Below are 13,224 nucleotides of genomic sequence, written 5' to 3' on the forward strand. Positions count from 1 at the left end.
GTGGTAAAGAATCTGCCTGCCAATGCAGGAGACGTAAGAGACATGGGTTCGATCCCTGGGTCAGGAAGATCCCCTGGAGGAGGGCAAGGCAACCCACTCCAGTATTCTTGCCTGGAGAATCCCATGGACAGAGGAGCCTAGTGGGTTACAATCCATGGGGTTGCAAAGAGTTGGATATGACTGAAGCGACTCAGCACGCACGCTCCCACAATAGAAAATATTTAATATATGCAATTCTCTCCTATATTTATCTATATATCCAGTTAATACACTATATTAAACAATAAATACTGGTGTCATTCAGGGGAAATAAGCATACTTGAGGGCTTCTGACTGGAGGTTATTTGTTAACAAACTTTCCAGGAGGAAATAAACGGCAAAGGCTTTAAGCAAATGGAATGTCCTTTGACCTAGCAATTCCATCTGAAGAAACGCATCTTAAGCAAATAGTCATTGATGAGGGCAAATATTTCATCGTATATTCCTCAAAGTTCTGAAGCTAAGTAGCCCAAATGAAGAACAGCTAACATATTATGCAAAGGAGTTGAATTTCAAGGCACCTATTTAATGACACTGTTTCAGGACACCTAATAATGCCAATGAAAGGTAAAGTATATGAGTTAACAGAATAAGTTAAAACTACTGGATGGATACAAACATACAGAGATACAGACAGAGATATACAGATACAGAGAAAAAACTGAAAGCATATATACTCAATAGGTAACAGCGGCTCAATTAAAGCTAATGCAACTTTGTTCTTTGCATATTTCTGCATCAAATACATTATTAAACAAAAAACAATACCTTTACAGTTGTTCAGTTGCTTAGTCATGTCTGACTCTTTGCGACCCCATGGACTGCAGCATACCAGGCTTCCCTGTCCTTCAGCATCTCCTGGTGTTTGCTTAGACTCATGTCCACTGAGACGGTGAGGCCATCCAACCATCTCACCCTCTGTCGTCCCCTTCTCCGTTTGCCTTCAATCTTTCTCAGCAGGTGATGCAGTTCAACAGCAACCGTGGCATCATGTTGATACAATGTGTCCTTCCTAGCGTGTGATGAAAACTGTAGCTGCCTGTCTTTCTCGCAAACCCTACAACCTGGTTGCAACATGAGAAAAGTCTCAATTGAGGGATATTCTATAACATACCCCAGCAGTCCTCCAAAATATCAGTAGTAGTAGTGTTAGTCGCTCAGTAGTGTCTGACTCTGCAACCCCATGGACTGTAGCCTGCCAGGCTCCTCTGTCAATGGGATTCTCCAGGCAAGAATACTCGAGTGGGTTGCTATTCCCTCCTCCAGGGAATCTTCCCAACCCAAGGATCGAACCCAGGTCTCCTGCATTGCAGGTGGATTCCTTACCAGCCGAGCCACCCGGGTAGAAGCCCTTCTAGTTCACAGAGTTCATCTTCATACCCAAAGGCGTGGTGTGGTCCTCACAACTCATGGTCTGATCTGCGTACATGATTGTCAACTCCAGGTCACGCATTTTCCCTGCTTCCTTTGTGTTTGTAGCTGACATCCCTTGTCTGTCCCAGCATCTATTTAGGACACCCCATGCCAGTCCGTCCTCCGTCACCTTAGGATCCCATTGGCTGTGACAGTCTCTTATTATATCCAAACTAGGACAAGAGAGGGAGTTGGGCAAACTGAGTGTGCTTTCTGGTGGGGAGGGGTCTTCCAGCTTCAACCTTTTCACCCGCGTCTCCCCACCATTCCCCACACTCTGATGATAGATGGCACACGGGATCGTCCCCTTTGAAGCTAAGATCCTTAACGGAACCCGATATAAGCATCTTTGATGAGCACCCAGGCTGGAGCGTGTCAATTCCTGGACCAGCCTCCATCCACACAGTTTCTCTTCACCTCCCTCCATGTCTGGGTCCCCGAGGACGTCCAACCCCAGCCCTGGGAGGACAAGGATGGGCTACACCCCCTGCATCCTACGATGGTCACCTTCTGTTACAGGTCCCAGTGAAGGTGAGCCGACACCTGTCCTCAAGTGAGCTGGCTCGGGCAGGACACCAGGCTGGCAGGCAGCCTTCAGGTCTCAACTGGACCAAGTCCCAGAGCCCCATGATGTCACGGGGCTGTGGGCCTGCCTGTCTGTGACGTCACAGGGGTTGTCCAGGAGACGGGCCGGGATGCTCACAGCTTGACGCATCTGCAGTGGGGACCATCAGGAGCTGATGGAGCAGGCTGCTGGAAAGCACTCTGCACTTAGCAACAGAGGCCAGGGCTCTTTTTTCTCTTTCTCTTTTTTCCTGTCTTGCTTCATCTCCCCCCTTCTCCTTTCTCTCCTTCTGTCTTCTCCTGTTGCTTGTCCCCCTCCACCTCCAACTTCAGCTTCTTCTTCCACTTCCTGTTTTCTTACACTGAATTTGTAAACTGCCTTCTCACAGATGTTGATCATTCCGGGTTGGTTTAGAAGCTCTTAAAACCCAGAGAAGGTTTTCCTGGTTGACTTAGGAGAATGGGCTGCGGGGTACAGCCCACACAGCAGATGTGGGCCCCTGGCTGCCCAGGTGTGGCGGCTACAGGAATACGTGGGACATTGGGAGGGTCTGCAGGAGAGGGGAGAGGGCAGTCAGACGTGAGATAACGGAAAAATATTTCAGAGTGTGTTTCGGGGCAAAGGACTTCAACACTTGCAGCGTCTTACCCTTTTTTTTTAATTGGAGTATAGCGGCTTTACAATGTTTGGTTTCTGCTGTACAGAGAAATGAATCAGCTACGTGCTCAGTTACTTAGTCCTGTCTGACGCTTTGCGACCCCATGGAATGTAGCCCACCAGGCTCCCCTGTCCACAGGATTCTCCAGGCAAGAAGACTGGAGTGGATTGTCATGCCCTTCTCCAGGGAATCTTCCTAACCCAGGGATGGGACCCAGGTCCCCTGCATTGCAGGCAGATTCTTGGGATTCAAACCAGGTCCCTTGCACGGCAGGCAGCTTCTGCATTGCAGATTCTTTACCATCTGAGTCACCAGGGAAGCCCATAAATGTGGTAATATATAATATTTGTTTTTCCTCTGTCTGACTTAAGTTCACTCTGCATGAAGGTCTCAACCCTTGAGCCTTAATGATATTTTCGGACCAGTAGCCATGAGTTTTGGCTCTACGACCGATTTCATCAAGATGCCGGAGACTGGCCCCTGCCTAAAGAGGGACTAAGCCGTATTAAGTCGAAAAGGCTGTGTAATGGCATTATCATGGGATTTGGATAATCTGCTCAGCATCTGTGCCTTAAATCTTGATTAACTGAGAGACGATTGGTCGGAACCTGTGACAACAAAGGAACGATTCATGACAGGTGGCAGGTGGGATGACTGAGCTGTGACTTATGTATTCTTTGATCAAAAAAGGAATTTTTAAATCTTCTGTTCAGCGCTTCCTCTGTGAGGAGCTGAGGGTACATGGAAGGATGAGGAGAGATGGGAGGGAAAAGGAAAGAGAGAAAGGGAAGCACAGTGTGGAAATGACGGAAGAGGACTAAGAACAGGGCGGTTGGGTCAGAAAAGTAGGAAGTGCTTAGCTCCGATGGGAGGGCAGAAGAATTCACACATGCGACAATGATTGGGCTGAATCTTAAGGACGTTCTTTCAGGTGAAAAGGTGGGTAAGAGGTTTTCTGGTCCATCACTACATTCATATTCACCATCTGTAAGCTTCACAGTAGACTCTGTGTGGAGGCTGTAGGGCTTGAAGGTCAACCAGAACGGTAGGCCAGATCAGAAAGGAGAGAGTATAAGATACGGAAGAATTTAAGTGATGCTTTGAAGGTAATGTGGGATTTAAGTGTACTATGCTTCCCTGGTGGCTCACAGGTAAAGAAGCCACCTGCCAGTGCAGGAGATGCGGTTTGATCCCTGGATCAGGAAAGTTCCCTGGAGAAGGAAATGGCATCCCACTCCAGTATTCTTGCCTGAAGAATCCCATGGACAGAGGAGCCTGGTGGGCTACATGCCATGGGGTAGCAAAGACTCAGAAATGACTTCAGTCATTTCAGTTCAGTTCAGTTCAGTCACTCAGTCGTGTCCGACTCTTTGCGACCCCATGGACTGCAGCACGCCAGGCCTCCCTGTCCATCACCAACTCCCGGAGTTTGCTCAAACTCATGTCCATTGAGTCAGTGATGCCATCCAACCATCTCATCCTCTGTCGTCCCCTTCTCTTCCTGCCTTCAATCTTCCCCAGCATCAGGGTCTTTTCAAATGAGTGAGTTCTTCGCATGAGGTGGCCAGAGTATTGGCTTCAACATCAGTCCTTCCGGTGAATATTCAGGACTGATTTCCTTTAGGATGGATGGGTTGGAACTCTCACCCTCCATACATGACCACTGGAAAAACCATAGCCTTGACTAGACAGGCCTTTGTTGGCAAAGTAATGTCTCTGCTTTTTAATATGCTGTCTAGGTCTAGAAACAACTTAGGCAACTTAACAACAACAACCTAGGATGATTAGAATTTTATTAAGATTCTCGCATAAATGTGAAGGATAAGGAGGACGTGAGGCTGGAGAGGAGCTGGATATTAAAAATCCATCAATAGAGGGAAAGTCAACAATGTGAAGAGTTCATCTTCAGCTGATAGCATGATGAGCATAAAACTTATGTTCACACTGGACCACAGTCTATTAAGTGTATAGTAGCATTGTGCCTTAAAAAAAAAATGTACAGACCTTAATTAAAAAGGTACAATGTATATTTTTATATACCCAAGGGGACATTAATCACCCACAAAATAGAAATAATGCCATTTGCAGCATCAGGCATGGACCTAGAGATTTTCATACGGAGTGAAGTCAGTCAGCAGAGAAAGACAAATATCATAGGATATCTCATGCATGTGGAAACTAGAAAAAGTAGTTCAAATGAACTTATTTACCAAACAGATTCACAGACATAGGAAAAAAATTATGGTTGCCAAAAGGGGAATATGGGAAGGGATAAATTAGGAGTCTGGGATTAGCAGATACAAAATACTCATAAATAATGTAGGTAAACAATACAGACCTACTGTTTAGCACAGGGAACTATATTCAGTATCTTGTAAGAACCTAGAATGGAAAAGAATCTGAATAAAAATGTGTGTGTGTGTATACTAGATAGTAACACAATATTATAAATATTGTAAATCAACTATAGTTCTATTAAAAATATACATATACACATATGTGTGTATATAAATATATATATATGTATGTATACACATATACAACAAGGGCTTCCCTTGTGGCTCAGCTTGTGAAGAATCTGCCTGCAATGCAAAAGACCTGGGTTTGATACCTGGGGGATCGAAGTGTGGGTAAAGACCACACTTGTTTACCTATTTATCCATTTATTATCTATATATGGGGTATCAGTTGCAGCAAGCAGCATCTTCAATCTTCATTGTGGCATATGAACTCTTAATTGCAGCATGTGAGATTCAGTTCCCTGACTGGGAATGGAACCTGGGCTCCCTGCATTGGAAGCTTGGAGTTTTAGCCACTGGACCACCAGGGAAGTCCCTCAGTTGTTTTAATATGCAATCGAATCATAACCACCTTTTTCTTAAATGATTACAAATCTGCTGAAAATTTTTCTATAAGTTCTTTCTTCAATAAACACACTTAGCTATAAATTTATCATACAAGAGCAAGAAGGAGAAAATTAAGAACTTCTCATTGGTAACTAATTCCTGCAAACAAACACACACACATACCTAATAACATTCTAAATAATCAATTGAAGATACCATGATATAAACGGGGGCTTCCCGGATGGCTCAGCGGTAAAGAATCCACTTGCAATGCAGGAGATACAGGAGATGCGGGTTCGATCGCTGGGTTGGGAAGATTCCTAGGAGGAGGAAACAGAAATCCACTTCAGTATTCTTGCCTGGGAAAAACCGATGGACCGAGGAGCCTGGCAGGCTGCAGTTCATGGGGTTGCAAAGAGTCAGACACAACTGAGCACGTGATATAAACAGTAGCTCTCAGCTTTTGATTTCCAGGTCAGCAAGATGAGCTTCCCTTGTAGCTCAGTAGGTAAAGAATCTACCTGCAGTGCAGGAGACCCGGGTTCGATCCCTGGGTTGGGAAGATCCCCTGGAGAAGGAAATGGCAACCCACTCCAGTATCCTTGCCTGAAAAATCTCTTGGACAGAGGAGCCTGGTGGGCTGCAGTCCATGGAGTTGCAAAGAGTCGGGCACGGGTGAACGAATAACACTTACTTACTTACTTAAGATGAAAATGGTCCTGGGGAACTTGTTATAAAGCCAAATTCTCAGATACTATCACAGACTTGTGGCTCAGCTGGTAAAGAATCCGCCTACAATGCGGGAGACCTGGGTTCGATCCCTGGGTTGAGAAGACCCTCTGGAGAAGGGAAAGGCTAACCCACTCCAGCATTCTGGCCTGGAGAATTCCATGGACTGTATAGTCCATGGGGTCGCAAAGAGTCGCACACGACTGAGCGACTTTCACTTCATCACAGACTCACTGAGTAAAACTCAGAGAATTGAGAGGTGGAAGGAACCTTGGCTGTTAACACATGGCGGTGTGACTCCTTGAAAGATAAGGCTCAAGTGGGTCATCCACAGTTTAGACGGTGTCATGCCAGTAAAGGAGAAGGAGGAGAAGGGGGTGGCAGAGGGTGAGTATGTTGGATGGCATCATGAACTCCATGGACATGAGTTTGAGCAAACTCCGGGAGATATCGGAGGACAGAGGAGCCTGGCGTGCTGCAGTCCACGGGTTTGCAGAGTTGGACACGACTTAACGACTCAGCAACAACAACATGCCAGCAAAGTGAAAATTAGTACCAAGTCTTTGATTTTCAAATCTTACACAAACTTCCATTCCCCAACAACGGGTGCCATTTTAGAATCGCATTTCTCTTTACCCTCTCAAAAGAAAAGCTAGATGGTGTAAAAATGTACACATCACAGGTTATTTGCTCTTTGTGGACCTTTATGAAAAATAAAGGATTAATTGTTCTTAGTACCTCAGTCCTGTCCAACTCTTTGCAACCTCATGGACTGTATAGCCCACCAGGCTCCTCTGCCCATGGGATATTCCAGGCAAGAATACAGGCGTGGGTTGCCATTTCATCCTCCAGGGGATCTTCCCAACCCACGGATCGAACCCAGGTCTCCTGCATTGCAGGCGGATTCTTTACCAGCTGAGCCACCAGGGAAGCCCAGAGGATAATTACTTAATGAATATTATCCTCAATCGAATTACCCTTTCACAGACTTAAATACTGTCACCATTTCTTAAAGAAACATCTCTTTTTTTTCTTTCTAGCTTGTGTTTACTGCCAACTGCTTGCAAAATAAAACAGAAATTATGGGACTCATGGAAGTATAATTACATTTTCAAAGAAAAAATGATGAAGAACTTTCATATTTAAAAAAGAGCATTTTTAGGAGTTACTTTAAAATTTTAGTTTTGAATTTAAATCACGGACAGATTACAGAAGCAGCCTGGATTGGGTATGTTTTTATTCTTAATCTGTTATCTTGTTTCTAAATGTCACTATTGTTTGCGAATTTGCTGTGTTTTTTGTCTTTTACAAACCGTACTTGCTTCTTCCCCCTTTGCTTTTCCAAGGCCAATCTGTTGCTTTTTTCTTATGCTTTCAGCTGCTAATTTGTTTCGTGTCAAAATAAGTTTACTTCATAATTCAGGTCTCAACATGGTTCCCACTTTGAATTAATGGGATAATTGCTAAATTTCCATTTCACTTTGGGATGTCAGGATGTAACTCAAGAGGGTTTCAAGATCAAATGTGTTCTGTGGCCGTCTCTTTCAAACCTTAGACTTGAGAATTCCGCACAGAGATAAGTAGATAAATTGGCTCCTTAATTGAAGAAAACAGGTAACATTTTACCATCACTTACGAATAAAGCTTTGCCATGCACATCCAAGTCAGTTGCAGAAGAAGTGAAGAATATTCCAGCTAGTCATTGCAATCACAGATGCTTTCTTCCAAAGTCAGCAAGAAAAAATTTTAAAACACTCCTAAAAGCAGTTCACTCCCAACACTGGCAAATAAATATGTCCTGAAGATATTACTTATGATATAATTAAGTCACCATAAGTAAATGTTAGTCACTCAGTTGTGTCCAACCCTTTGTGACCCCATGAACTGTAGCCCGCCAAGGTCCTCTGTCCATGGGATTCTCCAAGTAAGAATATTGGAGTGGATTGCCATTCCAACCTCCAGGGGATCTTCCTGACCCAGGGATCGAACTCAGGTCTCCTGAACGGCAAGCAAATTCTTTACAGTCTGAGCCACCAGGGAAGCCCCATACCCCTCACTTAAAAAGAAATACATTTGATATTTATTTATTTGGCTGAGCTTTGTGTTAGCTGTGGCATGTGAACTCTTGCTTGAGGCATGTGGGATCTAGTTCCCGGACCAGGGAGCAAACCCTGGGCCCCCTGCATCAGAAGCATTTGTCTGAGCTATTGGACCACCAGGGCAATCTCTCCACGGTCCTTCAGGCCTTCCTCTTAAGAAGTATGCTTCCTGGAGCAGTTGCATTTCATTGCCTGGAACCTCATAGGAGAAGCAGAATCTTGTCTTCCATCTATCATAGAACGTGCGGTTGGACAAGCTTTCCATCTATTACAGAATCTGTATTTCGACTCACATATCCAGTAAAATTGGAGAAAGTGTGTGTTAGTCGCTCAGTCATGTCTGACTCTTTGTGACCCCGTGGACTGCAGCCCGCCAGGCTCCTCTGTCCATGGGGTTCTCCAGGCAAGAATACTGGAGTGGGTTGCCATTTCCTCCTCCAGGGGATCTTGTCGATCCAGGAATCGAACTGGAGTCTCCTGCTTTGCAGGCGGGTTCTTTTCTGGCTGAGCTACCAGGGAAGCCCACTTAAAAGTGCAACTATGCCCTGAAACTCGAAAGATCTGGGGATTCCATCCTTAAAATATCTGACTTAGGTATTCGGGTCCGGTAAGAACCGCCGTGCATATGAGAACATCATCTATCTTTGGTGTCAGGACAAACGAGAAAGGCTATTGGAGACAAAAGCTTTGGACTAAAAGCTGCCAGAACACCAAGGGGAAAGGAAGAGACGGTGGGAGGAGAGGGGTGGGAGGTGAGCGGGAAGGAAGAAAGAGATCTGCTTTTCTGAGCCCCAGCCAGGTGACTCCCCTCCCTGGGAATAGGAGAGGAGGCAGGACAGGGAAGCCTCGTGTGCTACAGTCCATGGGGTCTCAAAGAGTCGGACAGGACTTAACAACCGAACGATAACAACAATTTAAATGATAATCCGAGTCCTTCCCATATTTGGAGGATGCCGTCATGGTTGAGAAACCTTGTCATTCTGCCTACGGTCCTTGGAGAGACACAATATAAAGTCAGTTTCAGACGGCTCTACGTTCAGTGACAAAGGACAGATCTAAGAACACGTGCTCTCTCAAACCCACCTAAACACTGAGTTTCTGGACACTAACCTCATGTGCTCTCTCAAACCCACCTAAACACTGAGTTTCTGGACACTAACCTCATGTGCTCTCTCAAACCCACCTAAACACTGAGTTTCTGGACACTAACCTCATTCACTCATCTCCCTTTTAAGGACATGCCCATGCTCTTTCCATAAAAATACATACAAAGGGAAAAAAAAAAACCCCTTCTCTGTTTTTTTTTTTTCTTTTGTTAGTAACTCGCTGGAGGGCTGGTAATTACTCTGTATGTATTTAGGAGCAAGTATCATTAGAATTCCGAATTAAAGATAAGATGAATGATTTAATTTCCATCTTGTCAAGATGACCCATTTAAAAAAAATACTGATGTGATATAATGCTATGAAAGATTTAAGCATAATTTATTGATAAATCCATTACAAGTGGAATGAGAGCGCTATTTGTCTACATAATGGTTTCTGAAATTACAGATGGCACTTTCCCATTATTTCGCTGCAACATTTATAATTCCTTTTTGGATTTACCTCTTTTTTTTTTTTTTTTTTTAACAACCACATGTGGTACGGAGCCAGCCACTGTTTCAAATGTCTTCCAAACAGAGATCACAGTGGCCTTCCATTACTGTTAGTCTTACGTTAAGTATCAAGAAACGTAGGTGTGGAAAGCTCTGAGAAATTCCCCAGCAGAACACAGTCCTTGAGTCTGGGGGCCATGATACAAACCCATAGATTCTGGACCCCGACTCTAGCACTCGAATCCCCGCTCTCCATCCCTTCTCCAAGAGCAGAGGAAGCTTAGCCTGAAGATACTAGCAAAGACATCTTTGCATTTGGGAAAATAGCCACGTGGCAATATTGCACGTGTAAAAAAGAAATGTTCTCAAATATAGAAGTTCAATAATCCTTACAGTTACATCAAATGTTATACAGATCTGCTCATAACAAAGAATTATATAATTTTAGGTGTAGAAAATTAAGACTTCGACTACATTAAAAATTTTTTTTTATTTTATATTGGGGTACAGCTGATTAACAATGTTGTGATAGTTTCAGGGGGACAGCAAAGGGACTCAGCTCTACATACACATGTATCCATTCTCCCCCAAACTCTCCTCCCATCCAGGCTGCCATATAACGTTGAGCAGAGTTCCCTGTGCTGTACAGCAGGTCCTTGTTGGTTCTCCATGTGAAATACAGCAGTGTGTCCATGTCCGTCCCAAACTCCCTAACTATCCCTTCCCCCATCCTTCCCCCTGGGAACCATAAGGTTATTACAGAGTATTGAGCAGAGTTCCCTGTGCTGTCCAGCAGGTCCTTGCTGGTTCTCCATGGTAAATACAGCAGTGTGTCCATGTCCATCCCAGACTCCCTAACTATCCCTCCTCCCATTCTTCTTTCCATAAGTTCCTTCTCTAAGTCTGTGAGTCTGTTTCTGTTTTGCAAGTAAGTTCATTTGTACAGTTTCTTTTTAGATTCCACACATAAGGGATAGGATTTCTACTACTTTTTTGGTTGTTGTTTTTTGCCTGTGCTACCTAGCCTATAGGATCTTAGTTCCCTGACCAGGAAGCAAACCCAAAGCCCCCACATTTGAAACACAGAGTCTTAACCACTGGACTTCTACTTCTTGGAGAGGTTCCCAAGACTTCTACTTCTTGGAGAGTTACCTTAGCAACAGGAAAAGTAAAACAATGGTTGTCAAGGCACTGAGTTTCAAAGAATGGATAACAGTGGCTCCAGAAAGATGGGGAATAAACGAGATTAGCACTGTGACTGTACAGCTGCTGCAGCTGAGCAGGATTCAAGGTCACGGTTCAAGGAGAGGATCCAGGCAGAATCCAGCAGATGCCTTCATCTGAAGTGAGGGTTTAGAGATAACAAGGTAAGGAAAGCTTTCAGAGTTGAGTCTGCATGACAATGGAAAGCTGCACAGAGAACCCCAAAGAATTACAGGGTCCACCCCTGAGTGTTTAGTCACTCGAATATGACTAACGCAGGGTGCATGCATATGACCCATGGATGGGCACGTGCTGGGTGCTGTGTGTAGTTGCTCAGTAGTGTCCGACTCTTTGGGACCCTATGGACTGTAGCCTACCAGGCTCCTCTGTCCATGGGATCCTCCAGGCAAGCATCCTGGAGTTGGTTGCCCTGCCCTCTTCCAGGGGACCTTTCCGACCCAGGGATGGAACCCAGGTCTCCGACATTGCAAGCAGATTCTTTATCATCTGAGCCACCAGGGAAGCCTGTTGGGGATATACCCACCCAAAAGGATTCAGTAAGACAGTGCTCGGACCTCCAAGAGGACTACATACAGTGCCTGTTCCTCAACAGTCAGAAAGGAATGAAATTTCACAGTACATAAGGCACTGCAGAGTGTTGAAGGTCCAGCCTTTGTAAGGAGGAAATTGTTTACCATAGGCTGAGCATAGCTCAGAGTCTGCCTGCCAAACCTGATAAGCCAGACTCCAAGCGACCAGTCTCCCCCCTAAGAGCTCACCTGCATCCTAGAATAAAACCTAAGACTTTCAGAGGAATAATTCTCAAACCCAAAGGGGCAACATTCACAGTATTCTATATTTAATTTGAAGCACAGCCACAGAAAATGCCCCAAATGAAATAGAGCTGATCCTTGAACAATAGGAGTTTGAACTGTTTGGGGGCCACTTATATGTGGATTATTTTTTTCAAAAAAATACTACAGTACTACATGACGAGTGATGGGCTGAATCTGGATGCAGGACCATGGATATGGAAGAGCAATTATTGATACAAAGTAATATGGGGTTACCCAGAAGTCAGTTCTTTAAGGGTCAGCTGGACACAGAGGGGGAAAAAAAAGCATAAATTCACTGCAGTACAACATCAAGTATACTTATATATATGGGTGACTGGAATACTCAGAGGGCAGGAGAGAGAAGAGGACTGAAAAATCATCTGAAGAAATAATGGACAGAAATTTTCAAAACTTAAGGAAAGCTAGAAGACTATAGATTCAAGAATCTCAACAAACTCCAAGTGCAAGAGATAAAATTTTACCATCATAATCAAATTGCTCAAAATCAGTGACAGAGATAAAGCCCCGGAGGAAAGAAACATGTTTTAAACAGAGGACACAGATCAGAATAACTTTAGACTTCCTGTCACTAGCAAACATATTCAAGGTACTAAAAAAAAAAAAACAAACACCAAAATAAAACTGGTCACCTATGGTTCTGTACCCAGAAAAAATATCTTTAAATTAAACAACAGTATAGAAAAGACATGCATACAAATCTGGAAAAAAATCATGGCCAGAAGACCAGTATTATAATAACTTTCCAAACAGTCTTTCAGATATAAGAAAAACGATATTAGATGGATATCTGCATTAACATAAGAGTGAAGAACACTTCACTTAAGGTTCCTTATTCACTTAAGGAGAATATGAGCTCCTTGATAGATCTATATTTTTCTTATTCAAATATCTTTAAAAATAACTGATGGGTTATAAACAAAATTACAGGATTGTATTGTGAAATTTATAATATATGTAAAATTGAAACATGTGGCAATAACTGTCTACGCTGTCATATACGATTGGAAAAGTGAAATTAAACTGCTGTACAAAACCAGACAGAGACAGCACAACAACAGAAAACTACAGGCCAATATTCCTCATAAACACAGGGCTGGAAATCCTAAACACATGCCTTGAAAGCTGTATTAAAATGGTATAGGTTCAGTTCAGTTCAGTTCAGTCGCTCAGTGGTGTCCAACTCTTTGTGACCCCATGAACTGCAAAGCACGCCAGGCC

General features: G+C 43.8%; 1 protein-coding gene across 1 annotated transcript in view; it reads right to left on the bottom strand.

Annotated features, from left to right (window-relative positions):
* Window positions 1–5,013: 5,013 nt before the first annotated feature.
* LOC145537668 (uncharacterized) overlaps window positions 5,014–13,224 on the bottom strand; it is a 48,770-nt gene continuing 40,559 nt past the window's right edge. Inside the window, exons 4-5 of the mRNA XM_081568520.1 lie at window positions 5,738–5,841; window positions 5,014–5,057 (exon numbers count right to left, since the gene is read on the bottom strand). The gene's annotated coding sequence lies outside the window, so the exon portion shown is untranslated. The remainder of the gene's footprint in view (window positions 5,058–5,737; window positions 5,842–13,224) is intronic.

The sequence above is a fragment of the Giraffa tippelskirchi genome, chromosome Y (assembly GCF_054371585.1).
Source record: "Giraffa tippelskirchi isolate mGirTip1 chromosome Y, T2T-mGirTip1v1.2.pri, whole genome shotgun sequence".
Lineage (NCBI taxonomy): Eukaryota > Metazoa > Chordata > Mammalia > Artiodactyla > Giraffidae > Giraffa > Giraffa tippelskirchi.